This window comes from Rattus norvegicus, chromosome 10 (assembly GCF_021556685.1).
Source record: "Rattus norvegicus strain SHRSP/BbbUtx chromosome 10, alternate assembly SHRSP_T2T, whole genome shotgun sequence".
Taxonomy (NCBI): Eukaryota; Metazoa; Chordata; class Mammalia; order Rodentia; family Muridae; genus Rattus; species Rattus norvegicus.
In genome coordinates, this window is record NC_141543.1 from 80,777,475 (window position 1) to 80,803,529 (window position 26,055).

General features: G+C 43.4%; 1 long non-coding RNA gene across 4 annotated transcripts; it reads left to right on the forward strand.

Annotated features, from left to right (window-relative positions):
* On the forward strand, positions 1–26,055 carry LOC103693415 (uncharacterized). Of its 4 annotated transcripts, none has more exons than XR_015631282.1 (5): positions 42–603; positions 1,826–2,024; positions 4,210–4,296; positions 23,221–24,120; positions 25,525–26,055. It is a non-coding gene; the product is annotated as an uncharacterized LOC103693415 (long non-coding RNA). The 4 variants fall into 4 exon arrangements; XR_015631279.1 differs by having other exon boundaries at positions 305–603; positions 23,221–24,908; XR_015631280.1 differs by lacking the exon at positions 23,221–24,120 and having other exon boundaries at positions 1–603.

The following is a 26,055-nucleotide window of genomic DNA, read 5'->3' on the forward strand; positions in this document are numbered from 1 at the left end:
ATCTGCCTTTCCCGAGATGACTCCAGGCAGGTCTGAAGCCCACAACCTCTCATGATAAGCAAAAGATTCATCTGGGAGACTCCCTTTTCTGGTGTTGGCAGCACTATAGAGCTGGGCCTAGATACAAATCGTGTTTGTTATCCCAAGGACACTCCTGGAGAAACAGTTTTTAGTGCGGATTCTCCTGGAGGACCTCCTGCAGGCAAACGGCTGGGATGGTTACCCCTGTTTTATGGAGTGACAGCAGAACCTCCCTTCCTATTTCCAGTGTGTGTGCTTCATGAGGCAGTGAGCCCTGTCTTCCATACCTCGGTTGCAAAACCAAAGGGCACTTGCCATTTGAAAAGGCCTTCAGAGAAAGCGTCCGTGTGGTCTGTGCCCTCTGATGCCAACTGCCAGCACATTGGTGGACTGGCACCTTTCGGTTCCCTTCCCTTTCCAGGATAGCAGCACTTCCTACTGGAAGGGGTGGAGTGAGAACTGATACCAACTTAACGTCTCCCTTCCTGAGAGGCCTGGCAGGATCTCTCCCGCCTTTGTGATTAGAAAGGAAGCATTCACAAAGATGGTTATGCGATCACGGAATGAACCTTGGCTCCAGAGGTGAGTGTTAAAGAGCTCTCCCAAAGTGCAAGTCGTGAAAGAATGCTGGCTACTTCTCACAGGATGATTATACCCAGATGCCGTTAAGATTTGGAAGAATTATTTCTGAGCGATCAGTAGATAATTATCATACACACTTTAACTGTTAACGATGCATTGACTTCTTCTATTTTCACTTACTCGATTTAGATAGCTTACAGTCTCTAATTTTGTCAAAATTCTCTGTAGGGGACATCCAGTTTTGAAACTCCCAGTATACTTGCTAAAAATTGGAGATTTATCTTGTGGCTTTATGGTATTAAGATTTCCAACACTCAAAACCTAATATGATGAGGTTTTGAACATAGAGTCAGCTGGGACCCTCAATTTAAGACTTGCCTCTATAAAATTGACCTCTGAGCATGCGCACAGGAACATTGTCTTGACTATTAGTTGGCTCGGGAGGGCCCAGCACACTGGGGACAGCACCATCCCTAGCAGGTGGCCCTGGGCTATGTAAGAAAACTAGCTGAGCATAAGCCAGAGAGCTGGCCAGTGAGCAGCAACACACTTCTGGGATTTCTGCTTCAGTTTCTGTCCTGACTTCCCTCGGAGACATTGTGACCCAGCTGTGGGAGCTGAGAGAAACTCTTTCCTCCCCCGATTTAACTTTAATCACACTGTCATAGCAACAGAAAAGGCCACAAGGACACGCAGGAATCTGAATTTCAAATTCCTCCCATTTGGATGATTTCAACCATATTATATTTCTAAAACAGAATGGATTTCCATGTTCCTGTTATTCATCTTTAATAATTCAGTCTATGAGCAATCTAATTTGATCCCTATACCCATTTCTGAGTTGGTTTTTTTTTTAATGGCTCAAATCTCTATGGTTCAAACTGTCCAGGTTCCCTCACAATTCCTGTTTCATTATCATTTTTTGAGTGACACATAACAGTCTCATAGATTTGTGGGGGACCCTGTAGCGTCTAAACGCATGTGCTCATTTTGCGATGTCCAAGTTCAAAATAATCATATCACATATTCCAGCATGTGTTGCTTCTTTATGGCAAATGCGTTCTTCATCCCTTCTCCCAGAATTATTGTCATACACACTATATTAGCAACGTCTATAGTCATCCTACTGAACAATTATTGCAAAAAAATATTTTTTAGTCAAAGGCAAAAAAATCTTCCACACAGCCCAATACATCTTTTGTCTGGTCTATTTGCCTTGCAGGACTTCCTGGATTCCTAGTTTTGCGGGTTATACTTCTGTGGTAGCATTTTACGGGTTGGAGAGATGGCTCGGTGGTTATGAGTGTCGGCTGCTCTTTCAGGATAACTGGGGTTCAACTCACAGTGCACCGTGCAGAGCATCTTGCACTCACTTACGACTTGGACTCCAGGGGGCTGCTACAGTATTCTGACCTCCACAGGTACCCATACACATGGGACATATACTCATGAGGACACATGCAGATACTTTAAAACATTGAAAAGTCACTTAATGCATCTGTTGATCCCTCTATTTTCATTAATTTTTGTGTCTGCAACTTATTATGTGCCATTTTATCATGAAGCAGGAGTTATCCAATAAATCTTCTGTTAAAGGTAATATCCCGACAGAGTGGGATTTCATATTTTTGCAATGATACAGGTGATGTGAAGAATCGAGCTTTTCCATAGGGCATTGCCCATCTAATTGTCTTTGCAACATTAGTAGCTATCAGTGGTGACTGTCTCATGTGATGAAGTCACCTGGGATTTTGGTTCTTTGTTTATAGCAATTCATGTGGCGTTTGAGCAAGGGAAAGCCTAAGGATCCTGTCACAGTACCTCTCTGCACACTGCTGCTCATGTTCTACAAATGGTTTCTCTCTGTCTCTGTCTGTCTGTCTGTCTGTCTGTCTGTCTGTCTCTCTCTCTCTCTCTCTCTCTGTCTCTCTCTATCTTTCTGTGTGTGTGTGTCTGTCTGTCTGTCTGTCTCTGTGTTTCTCTGTCGGGGTGGGGGGAGGTGGTGTCACTGGAAAACTTGCAGGACCAGGAACTCCCTACCATCTGGGTTGTAGAGATTAAATTCCTGTCGTCAGACCTAGAGCCAGCACCTCACCCACACAGAAGTTTTCAGCACACACTTGGTTGTGTCTCAAGAATCATAGCCTGGTGTGAGAGAGAGCCAACAGTTTTACACCAATTAAAACAACTGCAGATCCAAGCAGGAGAGAGAAGGGGGGAAATAGAAAGAAAAAGAAAGGGAGGGAGGGAGCAATGGGAGGGAGAGAGGGAGAGGGAGAGAGGGAAAGGGGGAGAGGGAGAGGGAGAGAGGGAAAAGGGGAGAGGGAGAGGGAGAGAGGGAAAGGGGGAGAGGGAGAAAGGGGGAGAGGGAGAGGGAGAGGGAGAGAGGGAAAGGGAGAAAGGGGGAGAGGGAGAGGGAGAGGGAGAGGGAGAGAGGGAAAGGGGGAGAGGGAGAAAGGGGGAGAGGGAGAGGGAGAGGGAGAGGGAGAGGGAGAGGGAGAGGGAGAGGGAGAGGGAGAGGAAGAGACAATTCAGTCCCATTCAGCTGCCTTCCCATTCAGTCTGGGTTGGTGGGGAATTTGCGAGTCTAGATTAATAGCAACATTCCTGGAAACCTGGCCCACTGTTGAGCTTTCTTGTGAACTTCATCCACCTGTCATTGAGTCTTGGAGGGGAGCCAGGGCAGGCAGGAAATAATAGGCTGCAGGATACTGGTGTGTGTCAGTGGCCCCGGCCCTCCCATTCCTGAACACAGATGAGCTGGAAGTCTGGGAAACGTCACCACTGCTGTGGGTGAGCTTGGAAGGCTACAGAAAATCTGGCTGGGGGAGGAGCAGCCCCAGAAGGATGCCAGAGGGTTAAACTCATGGTGGTTCCTTCTCTGGGACTTCAAAACCATCTCTGCAGGAAAACAGTCCTGGCTAAGGCTCAGATACATTCATTGTTCCCGCTAAGCTCGTCCTGCACACATAAGACTGAGCCTAATGCGGGATAGAACATCTGAGTTCTTCCAACTCCCCCGTTTCCCCTGGTCTCCTGGCTAGCCACGGATCTGATTATGATGACATCAACTGGCTAGAATTAGATAAAACTTCCCCTCTCCACTCTGGACTCCTGGATTCATATTTTGTTTTTAATTTCCAATGACTTCACTTTGTCCACATAGGTACTCCCCTATCTTTTTTTTTAATTCCTGTCAATGTAATTACTTGTCTTCCCTTAGGAAGCTTTATGCAATATGCCGGGAGAAATGTGTGTTCTCAGGGTTAGATTAAGATGAGCAACAGTGGCCAAGTCACAAGTAGTTTGCTTTGCAAGCGAAGGAGTCTCGGGTCACTCAGGATGGTGTATTGAAACAGCATTTACGGTTCCTGACTCTGATCGTTTGAGGGAAGTTTATAGATCCGTATGTTCCCCCAGCTATTTGACTATAGTGGTTTTCTTATTACACTGTTTCTCATGTTTTCTCACGCAGCCCTCCAACCGGTGACAACCCTTTGGGAGCTCAGTGGTGTGCTGCAGACAATGCTAATCTAGATGGAAGTGGGGGGAGGGGTCAGCTTTGAAACAGGAAAGTGTTGTGACTTTCATTTCTTGTTATCCCAGCTTCTAAGCATCTAAGTACCCTGTTTGTATCACTCATCTGAAAACGTGATAGCCTTCTAACCCCTTTGCAACGTACAAGAGCGCCGGGTAAGTACTACCGTTCTTTCACGGTGACTTTGGTATTTTACCTCTCACTTAAGAGCCACGCCAAAGCCACATGCTGCTCTTCTCACAGTAATGAGTTTGAAGCAGATCTAGCTGCTCTCATGAGCTCCAGATGTAAACTCTAAATGAGAAAACTGCCAGTCCAGAGAATGGCAGAACTACCAAGAGTTGTCACAAGAGCGGGGACCGGAGAGGGCCCTACGGTTGGGGTCCTCTAATCTGAAGATGGAAAGCACTTCAGTACAGTAGTGGCTTGATGCATGTGGATATTCAGTTGAAATTAACAACTTAACGGAATTTAGAGCTCTGTTCCTTCGTGGGTGAACCGTATTTCAAGTCGTCAGTCACCTTGTATGGCTATAGTGGCCATTGTATTGATGGTGTGGGGGAGGGTAGCTCTAACATGGCAGAAATCTCTACCGGACAGTTGAGTTACAGAGGAATGAAATGCTCAGCCCTGCAAGGGGGAGACCTGCACTAGGATTGGCTGCAGTGTGGGAAGTGAGTGAAGTCGAAGGCACAGGAGTGAGGAAGTGGCATCCTCTTCCTTCCATCCCGTTGGATGTGCAACTTGAGCACCCTGCTTATACCCTCTTTCCGGTTTCTCTTTCTTAAACAATATGGGTACCATGTGATCTTGTTTCCCTATGTAATTCCATGTTAAGGTGGAACGAGACCTTGTGTGCAAAAAGGGCTTACTTAGCATGATACTGGTGCACACAGCACACATTCACGAAACGGCTGGGATTGTTCCCAGAGTTCTGGGCATCAAATGCCTGCCACATTGAGGCCTACTGGTAAGCCTGAAGGAAGAGGAAGCCTCAGAGACGATACTATTGAACAAAACAGTCGTCACAGAAACGGATAAAGACAAAGGAACAGTTGTGGAAAGAAAGTAGCTTTATCGGAAAAGACTCCGACCAGTTCTGCCCAGCAACAGAAAACTGACTAGCCTGTAACCTACATGGGTTTATTTGCTAAGGAAATGATCCTTCTAGCTGTCTGTGCTACATCTCCAATACCTTTTATTCTCACAACTATGTGAGTGGTGACCCCAGGAGCTCCATCTGTATACTTAGAAAGACAAATGGGCTTTGCCTTTTCATTCAGAAGGGGGCCACTTCCACCTGGGTTCCCTCCAATCCTGTTGACCAAAAGGAGTTCCTCACTGCCCTGAGCTGAAAGATTAAGAGGAAGGGGATTTGGAATGAACCTCGTGGAACTGATGGGGGTTGAGCATTCTTACCAACAAAGAGACTGACTGTTTGATACAGCACAAGCTAGGAGTCAGACACACAGAGTCCTGAATGAAACTGGGATTCTGTTACACAAGGACAAAGCATATCCACTGGCAGACACCCACCATAGCACCATCCCCCACACCATGTCTAAGTCAAAGCACTCGTTGAAGACAACTGTTATGGCACTTTGTGGAAGGAGGAGGAGGAGGAGGAGGAGGAGGAGGAAGTGAGGAAGAAGAGGAGGAGGAGGAAGAGGAAGAGGAGGAGGAAGAAGAAGAAAAAGAAGGAGGAAGAGGAAGAGGGGAGAGAGGAGGAGAAGGAGGAAGAGGAGAAGAGGAGGAGGAAGGGGAGGAGGAGGAAAAGGAGGAGAAGAGGAGGAGAAAGAGGAGGAGGAAGAGGAAGAGGAGGAAGAAGAGGAGGAGGAGAAATCTAGATTCCTTAGTGGAGAGCTACAAAGCTGAGATAAAAAAAAAGTACTACTCTGTTTAATCTCAAAGTTCACGCAATTGGAACATTTCACACACACACACACGAAAGCCCCCTCCTTGGAAACAACACAAAATTCAAAGAAAGCGTTGGGTTTGATCAAATGTGTAGCTCATTGATGCTTACATGGACCCCAGCTGTGTGACCCTTTCCCAGAGGTCTCAGTCACAGCAGAGATGAAGTGAGACTGCACACGAGTGCAGAGGAAATGCATCGGGTTGTGTCGTTAGGGTTTAGTTCTATTTCTATGCCACCTTCTCCCCTTGGAGGAAATGACTATCTGCTTTCAAACTGAAAGGAGACAGAAGGAACATGGGGGAGAGAAGGTGGTGTGGGCGGGAGGCTTGCTTTGGTTTGCTTTGGATGTTATAGTTTTCTTTCCTTTTAGAATTTAGGTGGATTTTTCCTTCCAAAGGACAAAACTTCATTATAATTAGAGACAACAAACCCACAGGCTTGTCTAAATAGTGTGAAATCTCTCTCTTTATCTGACTATTGAATTCCATGATTCACACCTCAGAAGACACATCTTTCCAGTTTCCTGGTATATTGTTATCTATTGTCAGGTTTATAAACAATCTGGGGTTCCCACCCTCCATCTTTAACTGCCTGTTGAGCATTACCCTTGAATGTCTCAGAGGCGTTTTAGGATATCCAAAATTTTCATGAACAAAACAAAGTGCAGTGAAGCCTCACGTCTTCTTCTAGTGTGAACCTTCCTCCTAAAGGACACCAACATCCACCCGGTGGCTTAGAACCAAAGACTGGAAGTCGTGGTTGAGTCTTCCTCATTTCTCTCTTCTCCTCCCTCTCTGTCTCCCCTTCCCCACCTCCTCGACTCCCCCTCCTCTTCCTCCTCCTTCGGCTAATCTTTTTTCACACTCAGACAACCCCCAAACCTGTCAATACTACTTCCTAAACCTTGTATACCAAGATTTTCCAATGCAGGACATTTGCTACCACTATGAACCACCAGACTGTGAACTGGTGGTGTGTGTGTGGGGGGGGAGGAAGCTTGTGGTGTGTCTCGGCCCTAGCACATGCCTTTTATCCAAGAGCGCTCTGTTTATTTTACAATGAACAGGTTGTTGTGATGTAGCTCAGCCCTAGCACACACCTATAATCCAGAGAGCTTTTTGTAGACAAGATTAAATAAAGTCAGCAGTAGGTCAAGAGGCAGGACTAGAAACCAGCGGACAGAGAGTGAATATAAGTAAAGAGAAAGAAGGGTCTTTGAGTTGAAGGGTATTTAAGACAGCGTGGGGAAGCAGAGGGGGCTTTTTCCTTCTGGTACATCAGTGGAGGTGGAAGGTCATCTGGCTGCTTTCTCTGCCTCTCTGAGACAGTGGACTTTCACCGTAGTGTCTGAGTCTTTATTTAGTAAAATGAACTATTGGTATTTTATATTAAAAATAACATTTTCCACTATTAAGTGGAGTATTTGCAAAGTTTAGCCAGATAAGGGATATAACAGTCTTATCCAAACCACAGGTGACCCACCTTGGAGGGCTGCCATGTAGTTTCATCGCTGGTACGTTATCTCCATGTAGGTCTCTGGAGGACCCTTAATTCATCACTCTCTAGTTGACTCCATATCACATTATTGTTATAAATTCCATCCCAGCTAAGGAGCCAGAAGTAGATGGCGTAAGTGTTGAAGAGTTAAAAGTAGCCCTCTTCCTTCGAAATGACACCTCAAGAAAATAAAGTATCTTTCTTGTAACATATCCCCCCCCCCAAAATCTAACAGATTTTAAGCATAGGCAGTCCTCTGAGAAATGTTCTTTAGGTGTTGGGGAAATGAGGAAGGTGTAGAACGTTCATCTCATTTTTTAATCCAGAAACATCGTTAATGATCATTCTTGGTGCTCATTCAAGCCTTTTATCTTTGCAATATCTGGGACACCTTGCATTGGAGCAAAGTCAGGAGCAACTTGAGGAGTTTAGTGTTACCACCCTCAGAGGTCTATTTATTAGTTCCATTTCTGCTATCATGACCTGAAGAAAACATTTCCATTCTTTAAATTGCCTTATTAGAGGGAACACAGGATTTGAAATCTCAATTTGCCACTTGTCATCCTGTGATTTGTCCCCCCCCCCAATTTACTTGAATCTACTTGATTTTTTTCAGCTGGAGTCTGAGAAAGCTGATGACAGGAGAGTAGAGGATTCAAGAATATAACACGATAGGAATATCGAGCATAGCTCCCAGGATAGAAGAGATAATCAGTTAGCAAAGGTATTGTACTGGCAATAATTGGGCCATCCTGGCCTCTTGCAACACTGTCAGCATCCAGGGAACTTTAAAGTATTTGGGACTCACCCAACCATTCACTAATGAACCAGGAACTCTTAGACAGGAACCCATACTTCTGACTGTGTTGAATGGTGGTTAAGTAGGTGTAGGAATGTCTGGGTCATTCTGAGAGTGTGCTCACGTTCTATCCCAGTAGAATTTTTGGTTCACAGCACAGATACTGAGGTAGTTCAGAGGTGCCTAGAACTCCAGTGCCAGGAGATTCAATTCCCTCTTCTGGATGCCAGGAGGTGTGTGTGTGGGGGGGGGGGGAGACAATACAACAAGCAAGGAAATTTAAAGTATCAATGTACGCAGTGGATAAATTAAAGCTAAGATATATGCAGGCGAAAGGCAGGGGAGAAGAGACAGGAACTTTAAAATGAAGAGTTAAGGATGTTCTCTGACCAGGTGATAAGGAGCTGGTTGTAGGATGCTGGTGGGAGGAGCTATCTGACAGAGACAGTCTTCTTGTATTTGTAACCTAAGACAAGAGCGGCTAATATATAAGAAATAAATGGTGGGACACGAAGACCCAGAGCAAAGTAAGAAGCCAGGTCATGTCAGGTCATCCTTGAAAACCAAGGAGAGTGGGAGAGTTTGGGTGCATTTGGAGCACACTGTCGTGTTGAGGCAAGGAAGTACAGCGTATGATCAACACCTTCAAAACATCACCCTCGCTGCCATGTGGAGTACAGGCGGTGTGTTAGATGTGGAAAGTGAGAGGGGCTTGAGGGCAGATGCCTGAAGCAACGTGGAAGGAACAGGTTGGTAGGGTGGCTGTGATGGGTTGAGAGAAAAGCAGAATGTAAGAGACACCTGCCTGTCTCTCAACTCGGACAACTGAATGGTGCTATTTCTGGGATGGGGCTTGGGGGAGGCACAGAGGGAAACACAGAGTGATGAGAAGTTCTGTTTGACTGTATTCAGCTTGAGATATTTCTCTGATGATGAAGTAGAGGGTCTCAGTCGGCCAGTGAAGATGTGGTTTTATTCTCAAAGTAGAGATGCAGACTTGGATATCAGTGTGGAGGCACTGGTGATAGATTAGATAGATAGATAGATAGATAGATAGATAGATAGATAGATAGATAGATAGATACATTACATGGATACATGGATACATGATAGGTAGATGATAGGTAGATAGATGATAGATAGATGATAGGTAAATGATAGATAGATAGATAGATAGATAGATAGATAGATAGATAGATAGATGATAGATGATTGATTGATTGATAGATAGATAGATAGATACATACATACATACATACATACATACATGGATATATGATAGGTAGATGATAGATACATGATAGATAGATAGATCATAGATAGATAGATAGATCATAGATAGATAGATAGATAGATCATAGATAGATAGATAGATAGATAGATGATAGATGATACATACATACATACATACATACATACATACATACATATATACATACATGGATACATGGATAGATAGATAGATAGGTAGGTAGATAGATACATGGATACATGATAGGTAGATGATAGATAGATGATAGATAGATAGATAGATAGATCATAGATAGATAGATGATAGATAGATCATAGATAGATAGATAGATCATAGATAGATAGATAGATAGATAGATAGATAGATAGATAGATAGATAGATAGATGAAACAAGAGCTTTAACCATGTGTAGAGACCTGCCAAACTTGAGATCAGGCAGAAAAGTAGGTGACAAAAGAGATTAGGAGACAGTCAGTGGAGGGTGTGGAGAGCATAGAAGAGAATTCAACTGGATCTGGTGAGAGAACATGATGAAGACAGAGAAGGTAACATTGCATCACATAACACAGAGGACTTTGACAGCCCTGACTCAGTGGGCGGTGGCAATAAAAGAGCCATTCACAGGACAGTCTTAGGAGTTCTGTTTTGATGTGGAAGAGGACAATAATTAAAGCAGAGTGTGCAGGAGTAGGATATTTCTCTTCTGTGTAGAGATGGAAGGCAGTGTACACATCTGTTTGCCTGGAGGAAGGTCCACAAAGGGAAAAAAATAAACTAGGCAGAGAGCTGTGCACATGGGAATTCTGCACTGTCTTCCCAAATTTTCCATAAATCTAAAACTGTTCTAAGAGAACAAGAAGTGGTTAAAACACTATAAGAAAATAAAAGACTTTTTAAAAAAGAAAGAAAGGGATGAGATAGAAGAAAGGGAATATTCAGGACCAAAAAATTTCGTTGAATGGTTTTATTGTCAAAGTCTTCATGAGATAGATGAAGTTGACCATCTGTGAGCAGTCTCTGTTCGTTAATCAATAGGAAAATAAATTTTAATACACTAAAACCTTATAAATTATGTGCATTTAAATACTTTGATCTTCATGACAGCTGGGAGGGCAGAATTATAACTCCAACTCTATAAGATAAAATTGGCACTGGGCAATGGCTGTCTCATTGAGAACTTGCTATGGATGCCCAAGAGGAACCATAGAGGGCAAAGTCCACGTTTTCCACACCATGTCATGTGTTTGAACACATTGAGTTTTATCTCAGTGGCATTGGTACTCACTTCCCTCTGCTATCGGATGAAATGATTACAAGAGAAATAGAACTAGGACCTGTCAGATCCAGATGATTTTTTAAATCCCCTGTGTAGCTTCTTCTGACTAACATGAGAAAGGTTGGGAGCATTTGCCAGGGAGACAAATGTGTGGGCAGTCGAGAGAGATCTGAGAGCTCACCCACACTGTCAGCTCTGTGTTGCTTGGAGGGTCTGTTTACAGCAACATGCTCTGTGTTGGAATCTTCCACATTGTTCCATGAGGTGTTGACAGCATCTTCTTTGCTCTTCTGCATGTGTTCAGTATCTGTGAAGAAAGCTGCATTGATGCCGAGCAGCTCTCTCTCTCTCTCTCTCTCTCTCTCTCTCTCTCTCTCTCTCTCTCTCTCTCTCTCTCTTCCCAAACAGCCTTATCAGGAACACTTCAAAAAGCTGCCTCCAAATGACAGAGTATTCTTGAGAGTCCATTCCGAGTGTAGCTATCCAATTGCACTTTTCTTACAGTCATTTGCTTGCTTTCATTTTGCAACAGAGTCTAGTTCCTCTTCAGATCTAGAACGAGCGTCATTCACGCCAGCGTAGTCTCGGGGTACTCTGCCATTCACGATGTTGGGGTGATGCCACTAAGAAAATAGTTGTTTTCCTTAATCCTCAGTTATTGGACTGTATGTACAAGCCAACCCTGCTTCCCTTGGGACCATGCCTGATCTACACTGTGTTTTCCACAGATATGTCATCTGTATTTCCCATGAATCATGCCTCTTGATTGATGTCCTTAAGGAAGCATTTCTATGGATGTGGTTGAGAGTCATAGCTCTGAAATCAGGAGGCCTGAGTTTCCAAATCTGGCTTTCCTACTTACTGGGCCATGAAGTCATTTAAATTAATGTATTTATATTTTAATTTCCTCTTTTGTAAAGAGGCAATAAAAGACACCCATACCATGGGGTGTCTAGTTAGTTTTTCTGTTGTTGCAATGAAATACCATGACCAGAAACAAATAAGCAACCTGGGGAGGAAATGGTTTATTTCACTTAAACTTCCATATTCAAAGGAAGTCCATCACCAAAGGGAAGTCAGGCTGGAACTCAAGCAGGGCAGGAACCTGGAGGCAGGATTTGATGCACAGACTATGGAGGGATGCTGCTTATTAACTTGCCCCTAATGCTTGCTCAGTCTTTTTTCTTATAGCATGCAGGACCACCAGCCTAGGAGTGGCACTGCCCACAATGGGCTGGATCCTCCTACATCAACCACTAATTAAGAAAACGAATTTACCTACAGGCCAATCTTATGGAGGCATTTTCTCAACTGAGAGTTCCTCTTCCCAAATGACTCTAACTTGTGCCAAACTGACATATAAGCTAATAAGCACATGGACTTCTTATAAAACTTAAGTGGGTATAGGTAGAGAATTGTGTGACTCTTGGAATGGTAGCGTCTGGACATAGACTAATCTTGTTCATAAATCACTTAAAAGTGGTTTGGGGGTTCCCATGTGGAGCCTCTAAGATCAGATACATTGCCCACACATGCATAGGCTCCTGCTCTGTGTCTCCCTCATAACATAGCTCCAGATTCACCTTCTACCCACTTGCTTCCTTTTTATTTCATCTGTAAACTTTATTTTTCCTCAGACATCAACAGGAATCAGGATCCAGGGGATCAATCAGGGGATCCAGGAATATTCTATGAGATTCAGTATGAGTTTGTGACAATGTTGGTGACTTAAAGATCAGTATTGGTGAGGCAGAGAGATATCCATTAATCTGGACATTTAGAAATTAGGAAGTCATTAGTAATCTGAGACAGATGGATTATCATACACACAGAATTTAGAGATTTTTTAAAAGGTGCAACTGTCTGTAAATATGTGAGATGATGTTTGTTCTTTAAGTAGAATTAAACAATCCATAATGTACAATTATTTAAAAATAAACATATTTTTCAATACACAATAAAAACATAGTGTCAACTTAGAAACAAACATAGATGTTGAGCAATGTCTGCTTTTTAAAAGATACAGCTAAAACTTAATATCAATAATATATTTCAAACATTTCATAATGAATGGATCAGATAAAATTAATAACTGTAGAAGAAATGCAAAGTGGAGTTTTCATAATGTACACATATTGATTGATTGACTGATTGGATTGACTGAGGAAACAGAACAAAGTAATCAAAAGAAGTTGACAGCAGATGAGGGGTATCTCTCGAGCAATGGTAGATGTCTATACTATTAGGATTTTTAGGCATTATACATTATTCTTATTCATTATTCTTATTTATACCCTTGATCCATTTACCATTTTTAAGGAAACACTATTTTGGTCAAAGAATAGTTGGCTAACACACATCTAGATACTTAAGGTGCAAGGTCACAACATTCAGAGATGTCATCTAGAGCTATATTGTTGGACAAAGCCAGTCATCAGTCATCACAGAGACTTTACTAAGGCCCACTGCTGATGAAAAGGCTTCCTACTCTAGCTTCATCCTTTTTCTTGTTTCTTGCACTATTGAAAGACCTCAAGAATAAATTTCCAGCACAGTCATCAGCACACCTAGCCCTGCTCTAATGTGATCACAGACAGCAACCCATGTTACTGATAACCCGTGTTATCAGAGGATCCATCAAAAGAGCATCTGCTCTGTGAGCGAAATTACTAACAGTCTCACTGAGCTTAGACTAACATGGGGGTATGTCGATTATGCTAGGATCATGACCCCTCCTCCTTATTAATCATTTATGTAATTTTATTTTATATGTTGTACATATATGCATATATACCATACATGCACATATACGTGCATATCATGTATATGCAAGTGCCTATGGAGGCCAGAAGATGGCACTGAGTCTCCCGAAGCTAGAATTACACTGGGGTGTGAACTGAGAACTGAACTCAGGTCCTCTGGGAAAGCAGTAAACAGTCGTGGAGCCATCTGTCCAGATGCTAAATTTTATGTCTCGCCACTTGACTGTAAGTTTGTCTATATCCTACAATGTTTAAAAAAATACTTGGCAAATTATAGCCAATTTTTGTGCATTGTCAACGTATTCCTAAATGTGAGTCCCATTTGAGTTTTGTGGGTGAGCATTGCAGCTTGAAGCAATGTGGCATCTGAGGAGTGGCTCATTTACTTTTTGTTTTGACTGGATATTTTATTTATTTACATTTCAAATATTATCTTCTTTCATGGTTTCCCCTTCAGAAACTGCCTATCCCATCCTCCTTCCCCCCGCTTCTATAAGGGTGCTCCCCCACCCACCCACACAGTCACTCCTGCCCCCCCGCCCTGGCATTTCCCTACATGGGGGCATCAAGCTTTCACAGGACCAAGGGCTTCTCCTCCTTTTGATGTCCTAAGGCCATCCTCTGCTACACATGTGGCTGGAGTCGTGGGTCCCTCCATGTGTACTCTTTGGTTTGTGGTTTAATACCTGGGAGCTTTGGGGAGGTCTGGTTAGTTGATATTGTTGTTCTTCCTATGGGGTTGCAAACCCCTTCAGGTCCTTCAGTCCTTTCTCTAACTCCTTCATTGGGTACCCCGTGCTCAATTCAATGGTTGTCTGTGAGAATCTTCCTCTGCTCAGTGTGTAGTATTTGTCAGGCTCTGGCAGATCCTCTCAGGAGACAGCTATATCAGGCTTCTGTCAGCAAGCACTTCCTGGAATCCACAATAGTGACTGGGTTTGGTGGCTGTATATGGGATGGATCCCCAGGTAGGGCAGTCTCTAGATGGCCTTTCCTTCAGTCTCTGTTCCACACTTTGTCTCTGTATTTCTTCCTGTGAGTATTTTGTTTCCCCTTCTAAAAAAGACTGAAGCCTCCACACTTTGGTCTTCCTTCTTCCTTCAGGTGGTCTGTGGATTGTATCTTGGCTATTCTGAGCTTTTAGGCTAATATCCACTTATCAGTGAGTGCATACCATGTGTGTTTGTTTGTGACTGGTGACCTCACTCAGGATGATACTTTTTAGTTCCATCCATTTGCCTAAGAGTTTAATGAAGTCATTGTTTTTAATAGCTGAGTAGTTCTCCATTGTGTAGATGTACCACATTTTCTGTATCCATTCCTCTGTTAAAGGACACCTGGGTTCTTTCCAGCTTCTGGCTATTATAAATAAAGCTGCTATGAACATAGTGGAGCATGTGTCCTTGTTATGTGTTGGAGCATCATTTGGGTATATTCCCAGGAGTGGTATAGCTGGATCGGATCCTACTACAAAAGCCTATGTTCATCAAAACTGAAAAATCTGGATGAAATGGACAATTTTCTAGACAGATATCAAGGACAAAAGTTAAATCAGGATCAGATAAACCATCTAAACAGCCCCATAACCCCTAAAGAAATAGAGGCAGTCATTAAAAGTCTCCCAACCAAAAAAGCCCAAGACCAGATGGGTTTAGTACAGAATTCTATCAGACCTTCAAAAACAACCTAATACCAATACTCTTCAGACTATTCCACAAAACAGAAACTGAAGGAACACTACCCATTTTGTTCTATGAAGTCACAATTATGCTCATAACTAAAGAATACAAAGACCCAACAAAGAAAGAGACCAATTTTCTTATGAATATCGATGTAAAAATACTCAATAATAGTCTTGCAAACCGAATCCAAGAACACATCAAAATGATCATCCATCATGATCAAGTAAGCTTCATCCCAGGGATGCAAGGATGGTTCAATATACAGAAATCCATCAACGTAATCCACTATATAAACAAAGTCAGAGAAAAACCCACATGATCATCTCATTGGATGATGAGAAAGCATTTGACAAAATTCAACACCCCTTCATAATAAAAGTCTTGAGTGGCTCGTTTTGCCTGCATGTAGTTCCCATGAACGCCAGAAGAGGGTGTCAGACCACCATGTGACAAGAGGTAGAATTGTGAGCCTTCTCGTGGATGCTGGGAAATGAACCTTGATCCTCTGGAAGACCAGACAGTGCTCTTAAAGGCTGAGCCATTTCTCCAGCCCCGAGAGTTTCTCTTATAATATTTTATAAATGTTATAAAAACTTTTATAACATCAAAAGTTTAGCTAATTAATGTTACCACAATAACTTGGTTTTTTTTTTAACAGCCTTTAACTCTCCCCTTGTGGTTCAGGGCAATTTGATAAGGTGGGGGTCAAAATATTCACTGGAGGTTGACCTAGTTGGATAACTTTCTGTTTCTCTTTTCTAATTCTGAGGAATAGAACTGTTTTCCAACAGCACTTTAACTTGTTGGTTCAAATATAAATAACATTAAACTTCCTAACCATTTCAATCTGTTCCAGATATTAGGTCCTATTTAGAACAAGATTTCCCTTCAGCAGAATAACATTTGGCTCGTCAAATCTAAAGCTCAGGTTTTGGGGGTAGGGTTCATTCAGTGCGTAGTCACCATTTATCTTGAGTGAATCTAGACATTGCTTCTGTTTTCTGGTCTGAAGTGGGGCCAGAAGTTTTCAGAGAAAACAAGGAAGAGCAGGGGCTGAGGAGATGGCCCTGCTGGTCACCCTTCAACAGGGGAAATGGCTTGCACGAAAATGAGAAGTGCTTTGTTTGGGGATGGGAAGATAGCCCTGGCAAGAGAGAGGTCGTGCAAGCATGAGGACCTATGGAAAAGCCTAGAAGGGTTATGTGCATCTGTGATGCCTGTGCTCAGGGACAGAGCAAGGCAAATCCCAAGGGGTCGCTGGCCAGACAATATACATAATTGATGAACTCCATATATAATCATGAGATTCAATGAGAAGTGCCTGTCTAAAACCACAAGATGGAGACGTGACTGAATAAGACAACTGATAACAAACTCTGGTCTTCACAGGCATCCACACAGGTGAGCATGTTCACATGCTCATACACACACACACACACACACACACACACACACACACACACACACACACACACGTGCATATAAGTCACAGGGGGGGGAAAAGCACACTTGGCCACAAAGAAGCTTTTTAGAATACGTAGAATACTGTTTGCACTGGGCTTTTCTATGACCAGCATGTACTGTTTAATTTTAAATGCTTGACACATCCTACCACATCCCCTCAGCTGCAGGTGCGTCTTTAGCTAGTACAACACAAAGGCGTTACAGGTTAAAAGTATGGAGTCACACTTTACAGCTGCAGCTCACTGAGTCAGAAATGAAGCACCCGTTCAACTGCGCTGCTGTCTAATCAAGGCGAATGCTCCGCCCTCAGACTTCAGAATAATCAGCCCCGTTGCTGTCGCACAAAAGGTTGCTGTTAACCGTCACCAACAGGAAAGTCTATTTCCAGGGTAGCGACAAGTCCGGCTTTGGAAAATCTGGTCCTAATCCCAGACTAACTTCCTCTGTGATAATTGCTAACATAACAGCACAACACAGTGACCTCGTTAATGGAGCCCTGATTTCAGAAATCCATCCTGTACCCAGATGCTTCTCTTCTCCAAGTGGGGCTCTTTTTATGCAAATAGCAAAGACTATGCTTCTTAATGCCCAAGGCAGACATATGGCTTCCCTTACTAAATTAAGTAATTGATTTGAACTATAAAGCTATTTATATTCTAGCCCAGAATTCCTCACAGCCTAGACTCCATTGTACCTAGAAACCATTGAAGTGATTTTGTTCTGATAAAGCCACTGAAGAGAGACTGGATTCTGTAATTAGAGAACTTATGATAGGCCAAGTCGCTGTAAGGTGATATGAGTCAGTCAGAGCGACCAGCAACCATCTACCTTGGAATCAAGGATTCTCAGTGAACGTGGAGAGGGGAGGGGCTTCATGGTTGCATCCTTGAGAATATTTCTTCAGAACAATATCGCTTTCAAAACAGTACCTATGAGAAGTTGTTTATCCCCTTGTCTGTTCTTCCCAATCAACCACAAATTCCTTGACATGAGAATGGGTCTATTTCTCCGATGGCTAACAGTTGTTGGACAGGACATTGCCCAATATATGTATATTTAAAGGATTGATGACTCTTTATGGAACAGAAATTTGGGGCACTGAGATTTGGATGTCTTTTAAAGTCTCAGGAAGTCTTGACACTAATGTAATCTGGGCATAAATTGCTGCTTTCAGGGTAACAACATGCATACATTTTATGAGCAAATCATGAACATCAGAAACAGTGTATTTCTGGGCCAGACCTGATGGCTCTCACCATAATCTCAGCACTTGGGAGGCCAAATCAAGAGGACTGCAAGTTTGAGGTCAGATGGTGTGCTGCAGGCCATCCTGTGAGACAGGGTAAGCTACTGACACAGAAAAGAAAGAGAAAGAACAGGTTTCCAGCTCGATCATCAAAAGATAATAAAAACGTGTATTTGCCTTCTAGAAAATGCTCTCCCTCTTACAAACCCTTCCACTGGCCTGTGACTTGAGTCTGGACAGTGATAGATGTGTCCAAGCCACAACGATTATGATGCTTATATTTATATGTCAAGTGGGTTTGTCCATATTATTCAGAGAGTTAGCCAAATATTATTTTACAAGTTCTGAAATTTATGGACTTTGTGTAAGCCAGATCACCTTCTATAATGTAGGTAGGCTTCTGATGCTCAGTTGATAGTCTTAATGAAATGATTTTCTTTGATCTAGAAGGCACGTCAGCAGGTAGACAGTCTTCAGAACTCAACTACAAGGTCATCTATTGCTTGGATTTCCAGTTTTCTGGGCTACCCTGGGAGGGAGGTTAGAATTTGATGTTCTCCTTAACACGACCAATTACTTAAAATGAATCTTGCTCTATATACATATAGTACTGGCTTTGGGTCTATGAAGAGCCCTAACTGATCCACTAACCATCAACCATGTTATACATTGCAGTAGCTGACAGTGTTGAGCTCGCTTTCCCTCCCAATATTTTGCAGGAATTTAACAAATCTTGCTGATGTCGGCGTATCTTACTTCTTACTCACATGTAATGTTGGATTAAATAGAGTGTCTTCATATCATATATTAACTAAACCAATCAGGGGGCAAGGTGCCAGGGGACCTCTATCCCATCACACCTCTGTCTTATACTGCCTGCCATGTTTGCCTGACCTCATCTACTTCCTGTCTGGACAATGAGGGAGGAAAGGAAAAGGGAGACTAGACTAGGTTGGGTGACCTTAACCTACAGGCTGACTGGGCTTTAGGATATGATCACATGATTCTCCTTCAATCACATGCAAATACACACAGGCTTAGTTTTCAGACAAGATTCTTCCCAGCTTTCAACTGCTCTAGTTAAACTTTGAAAGTGGTTCCCTTCTCTGAACTTTAATGACAGTGGCTCTCTTCTGTGGACCTTCTGTGATGGTAGTTTTCCCTGAGAAATGTCTCATTTCTATTCGGTGCTTCAGGAGATCATGATGATCCTGCCAATTTACAAAGAAGAGGATTTTCCTTGTTCTAACAGCCTGTAGGAGGGAAGGGGGAAGATAAATTCAGTGTCTATTTGAGAGGGCGAAAGTGTTCTGGATTCCCTGTGCTAAATTTTGGAGATGTGTAACGAAGTGTTTGAAGTTGTGACGTCTGAGAAGAGGGAAGTAAACGTGTGCAGAAAGCAGAAATATGAGATGTTTTCTGTCCATAGCATTTCTGATGGGGCACACCCATAGATTTGACCTTAGAGAAGCCCCTCATTGGGTTTTTTATTAATTAAATTTCCTCTTATACAGTCCCTGTAAGTGTAGAATGCATTCCAATTGCTGGCAGTCCTCACTCTTTCCCATCCTCCTCCTGCCCCATCCTTCTTATAAATCTCTTTCCCACATCAATGTCTTTGGCTTTGTGACCACTGAATTTAACCAGGGATGCCTGTTTGACCACTGGAACTTGGCAACTTGCTAGTTGGTACCCAACTACAGACAGTATTTGAGCATCCTCTAGAATCCACCAACAGCTAACTAACTAGCTACCTAATCCACTAACTGAGCTGGGAAAGGTAGAAACATTCCTTGGTCTCCGATTGACTTTTGACAGACCCAGAACAGGCAGCCAGTCTGCTGTGAGATTGTGATTGTAATTGCTGTGCCCCAGAGACAACACTGCCCACACCGCCTCCCAATTCTTTCTGCTCCCCATACCCCAGAATGTTTCCTGAGTCTAAGACTGGGCAGGATGTATGTTTTGTTTAGGACTGAGTACTCAACTGTCAGTTTTCCTAGCAACTGGGGAAGCCATGAGTCTCTGCATTCACTGATGTTCACTACAAAGACAGGGTTCTCTGGTGAAGGCTGAGAGTAGCCCTCCTCTATAGGTATAAACATTGATATTTAGACAGTAGTTAGACCCTATGAAGATTTAGCTAAATAACATAGTTTTCTTCTTAGGACTATGGTCTTCCTGCACATGGGTTTTTGGATGGCTTTCTAGTACTAGGAATGGATGATCTCTGGAGGAGCCACCCTCATTCATATCCAACCAGGTAGTCATTAGTTTACTATCACGACACTATTGCACACATGGGCACATCTTTCCTGGCAAGTCAGAACTGCACTTGATAGGGCTCACGGCGAGATGAGTCATCAGTGCTATTCCCCACTCCACCCCCTAGAAGCCTGCATAACATCCCATCTTGAAGGTCAGCCAGCAGAGATGGCCTTTACAACTCAGCTCCAACTTATTTCTGTCTATATGTCAGTCAGGTGGTGCCGTGTCTTCAAGGACAGAATCTTATCATCTGATCATGGTGGGCAACCAAGAGGTATGAGGAAAACTGGCATTGTTTGGAGGGTCTATCAGGCCTCTTCAACCAACAACTCCTACGGAGGTATCTTTTTCCTGACACCGAGATTCCCACTTAATAACCCATCGCTTCTAGGCACAGCATTATCTATCCATGAGGGGAATCTCCACCACCACCATCATCATCATCATCACCACCATCATCATCATCACCACCACCATCATCATTGTTATATATTTCTCATTTGTGCTACAAGGTGTCCCCATGGCTTCTCCTTGCAACCCTCATTTGGGTTCACCCTCCTCCCTCACTACCTCAACCTACACTCCCAACATCCTCTATGCTTGAACTTTCCCACTCACAGTATTCACTTTCATCATACCTCTGTTCTACTCTTTCTTCCTTTATGGCATTGCTTGCCCTGACCCTGTTTTTATTTACTCTTAAATCTACTAAGTCTAAAGTAAGGAGATATTGAATATTTACATATTAATCAAAGAAGCACCATGAAAAACAGAACCGAACCGAAGGCTAGTAACAGATGGAGTGTGTTTACAGTGTGATGAGAAACGGGGCCATTACCCATTCATTGGTGTATACACCACAGCGTGGGAAGAGACCTCCTACCGCTGAACCTGAGAAGCAGTGGTTACCTAGCAGGAGGCTATCCATTTGACTTTAGATCCTTTAGTTGTTAGAACAGGAAGCCCTTTGTATGGTTTAGTTGTTATAGCAGGTTCACATTAAAAATGTGTAATTATATTATAATGAGAAGGAAGGGTGTGGATCTGGGGGAGGGAAACCCTCATCAGAAGGTGTTGTATGTATGAAAAATATTTTAAATAAAATAAATAAATAAATCACTGTAATTCCAATAACTAGAAAAGTTTTAGCAAAATTCTGTGTGGGCACGGGTGTCTTAGTCGAGGAAGCTATATGTCTGTATGCTTATTTTTTTATGAATCCACATGAAATTTGATTTTATCTGTGTGTCTCAGGCCAATGCAAAGATAGACTCTACCATTCAAACAGGCTGGATGATTGAGGATCACTGTGAAATTAACGTTAAAAGTTGAGAACTTCTGGGTGATAATCAGCGATGTCCTCCAGTGAGCTATAAAGGGCACCATAGGTCGGTGGGATGGCTCGGTGGATAGAAGCGCTGGCCATGGAGCCTGATGATCTTAATTCTTCCCTACGCCCACCCTCTGAAGTCCACAGGGTGGAAAGAAAGAACTGAATAATTGTCCTCTGACCCCCGCACACATGCCACAGACAAAATGAATAAGTGTGGAACAACAACAACAACAACAAAAAAAAAAAGTAGAGGAGAGAGCATTGCGGTGGATGAAGAGCTAATAGTTAGCGGTGTTTTTCTTTGATTTACCCATCCCCCATACACACACACCCAACCCCTGAGTTTAGAGTCCGTGCCTTGGAAGGAAAATCCTACGGCTGGGAACTTGGTCAAAATGCAGCGTGTGCCAAATCAAAGATAATTTCCTTTGGGGGAGACCTGTCTTTTGTGACTCCAGCACCTAGGGGTTGAGGCTCATTTGGAAGGACTCGGGTTTATCTTTGGTAGCTGGGAGTGGAGAGGGCCTGGGAGTGACTGGAGCTGCAGAGGAGAGAAGGTTACTGGCAGGGGTGTCAGACAGTGTGAAAGAGAAGCTGACAGCGCAGAGCGCAGAGCGTGGTGCTATGATCCCGGCAACCTGAGCTGAGCAGAGCGGAGGAAGGAGCCCAGGCACCGGGTTACTCACAGGATTGTGTGGTGGCCTGCTATTTCCACCTGCTGTAGTAAAGTAGCACACAGAGGAGTCGCTCCAGGGCAGGGCAAGTTCCCAGGTGCTTTGAAGAGTAAGCCCTAACTGGGCTGCAGGACAGCAGCAGCAGGAAGTGGCTCAAACAGCAGTGAGAGAAAGACAAAGGGGCTGCCAGGGGTCTCAGGGCTCTGCCCTGGTTTTCTTCACAGCTCTGGAACACATTCAGATCCAAGGATACTGCTCTCATTGAAGTCAATGTCCATTTTATACTAGAAATTCTGTGCCTAGGGATCATTAACAGGACTTAGCGGATGGAGGACAGTCATGCCTACTGTCTTTCCACATTCCTGACATTAAAGGCAGGTTACATACTAGAAAACCCGTTTATTTGATGGTACCACATTTCGTTGTTCTAAATATAACAACAATATATTATATTAATACATTAATTATACATTATAGTATATAGTAAAATATACATTACAATGTAAGATATACCATAGAATAAAATATTGATTATGTTATATGTGTATTGTATAAATAATAATTATTAAAATATTTAAAAATATTTATTTTATGAGGGTATTGTCTGCATGTATGTATGTGTGTATGTATGCATGTGCACCTTATGTTTGTCTGGTTCCCATGGAGGTCAGAAGAAGGCATCAGATTGCCTGGTACTGGGTTTATAAGGGACTTTAAGCTACCATGTGAACGCTGGGTATGAAACCTGGTCCTCTGAAAAAAAGGAACAAGTGCTCTTAATGGCTGTGCCATCTGTCCAGGTCTTATTTTTTTAATGTTTTTATTTATTCTTTTAAATTTTCATACATCCAGACAATGTATTTTAATCATATCAACCCCTACTACCTCTTTCTAACTCCCCCACTCAGGGCTTCCAACTGGACTCCGTCTAGAGATCATCATCATCATCATCATCATCATCATCATCACTACTCAAAAAGTCCAGTTGTATGGGGCTTGAGCAACCTGACAGAGGACCATACCCCTAAAGAAAAATGACCATCCCTTCCTCCGCACCCATCAGCTGCCAATAGCTGATGGTATCTCGTTTCTAACCTGGACTCAGAATACATAGTTCCAAGAAGTCATTTGACCCTGTAATTCTAACTGTGAAGGAAAAACAAGAGTTGTTGACATAACTTCAAAGATTTGGGAGGCGATTGTGATGTCCTAGACTTACTTGACAAATTCCACCAGCTGGCAAGGAAGGAGAACCCACAGGGTTCACAAGGAAGTAGGGACAGCTCCTGGTCCTTGTGATGGGGAATATTGGGGGCAGGAAGGGGGGGAGTATTTTTCAGTGAGAGGAGCAAGGTGCACTTCGGCCGTTTGAGTCTGCCATGACTCACATGAGGATGGGACACTGAACGATTAGGCTTTTACAGAGCCCTCCAAGCCAGTCTGTTGCCTACCTCCCTTTTCCTCCCTCCCTCTCCTGAGGCAATGATGGCTTTCCCCAAGCTGAATTTTACATAAGGAACGGCTCTTTCACTCCTGCTGCTTCTTACCCAGAGAATCCCTCCCAGCGGGGAAGAAATCCAAGTTATATGCTGGGAGCTGTATCTACCTACACCTGGACCACAGAACCCTGGTGCTTTCTTTCTGGGAAGCCCATCTGCTTGTCTCAGAGTTCTCTTAGCCTAAGCAAATGGATGCCTTGTGAACCCTACCCAGGACTGCCCACTAATTTCAGGAAAGAAAACAAAAACAAAACAAAACAACAACAACAACAACAACAACAACAACAAAACAAAAACCAGGCTCCAGAGGTGACCAATCTTTCAAAATAGCAAGTGTTTTGAAGCCAGATCTAAACTGAGAAAGAATAAGAAAAAGTAACCAGTGACACAACTGTCAACTCTATAGCTGTTTTTGTTCATGGGGCCCCATGTCCTTGTTAGCTGAATGCTGCCCTCTCAGAGACAGAGACACAGATCTGGAAGCTATTTGAAGTTCAAAGGCACACACGGACTTCTGCCAACCAAAGCTGGAGGCAGCTAGAGGCTGGAGGAAGCACGTTAATAAATACATCTGGATAAAAAGCCTGAAAGCATTTCTGCAGAGTTTCTGACTGAAAGTTCCCCACAAGAAAATGGCTACAACATTTTCTCTGAGTCCAACTCAGTTGGGTTGGGAACTGGACTGCTGTCACAGTTTCTGGAGTGTTCAGGAAAGGGTTTGTCCAGGGTCAGGAAAGAAGCATCTGAATGGTCCCTTAGCACAGAGCTTCTCAACCTGAGGAGTATAATCCCTCTGGGGGGAGTCAAACAATCCTTTCATGAGGGTCACCTAAGACCACTGTAAAACACAGACACTTACATTATGATGTCTACCAGGAGCAAAATTACAGTTATAGAGTAGCAATGAAAGTAATTTAATGGTTGGAGACCACCCAAGCCTGAGGAAAGTTGCAGCCTTAGGAAGGTTATGAACCCCTGCCTTAGCACTTGGCTGATTTTGAGGGTAGCAAATGGGATCGCTGTATTCAAGTTACCCAGTCTCTGACTCCTTAACGCACTCAGCTGACTTCACGTCATGCTCGGATTGGGAGTTTCTGGTACAGTCGATTCCGTTTCTCATTTGACAGTTTCTCTCCCCTCCCATACCTTTCCCTTCCCAATACGCCTTTCCTGTTCTCTCTTCTTCCCTCCCCCAATTTTTCTTTTGATGTTTGCTGATCATCTCAGAGGTGAGTTTCAGCAAAGGTTGGAATAATACTTTACTCTAGAATCCTTTTTTCCCCCTTTTGATGAAGATCCAGAGGGTTCTCCTGGTCAGGGGAAGGAATCCATTCCCCCATGGCTCCTCCTGAGTTGTAGCCCTGAGTCATATCCCCAAGGACCTTGGCAAATTCTCTTCCCTCTAAGACCCTGGGTTGAGAACCAGAGTAAAGGGTGGAGACAGTGTGCTAGTGGACACACCAAGACAGACATTAAAAAGAGGGACCATCCCCTCTGCTCCTACCCACACCTGATGCCTCTTCCCTCTCCCCTTCCAATCTCCTCTTCTACCCAGTTCTCTCCCTCCATCTGTCCTCCATGACCAGTCCATTCCCCTTCTGAGTGAGACTCAAGCATCCTTACTTATGTCCTTCTTCCTGTCTTGAAACTCATCCCATGGACAAGCACCAATCCCTGCCACTACTAATGATATTCTGTTATGCTTGCCAACAGGAGCATGTTGTCCTCTGAGAGGATCCACCCAGCAACTGACTCAGAGGGATACAGACATCAACAATCAAACAGCAGATGGAGCTTGGAAGACTAGGAGGAAGGAGGGCATAGGAACCTCATAGGAAGACCAACAGGGTCAACTAACCTGGACCCTGGGGGCTCTTGGAGACTGAACTACCAACCAAAGAACATACACAGATAGGCACAGGACCTAGGTCTCACACATATGTAGCAGATGTGAAGCTTGGTCTTGATGTGGGTCTTGAACAACTGGGACAGTGTCTATCCCAAAAGCTATTGTCTGCGTGTGGGCTATGTTCTTCTAGCTGGGCTGCCTTGTCTGCCTTCAATGGGAGAGGAAGTACCTAAACTCACAGAGACTTAAAGTGCCAGGGTGGGGTGATACCCAGAGGCTCCCCACCTGCTCAGAGGAGAAGGGGAGGTGGGGAAGGGGGAAAGATTGTGGGAAGGGTGACCTGGAGGGGGACAATGAGCAGGATGTAAAGTGAAAAATAAAAAGGAAAAATCAAG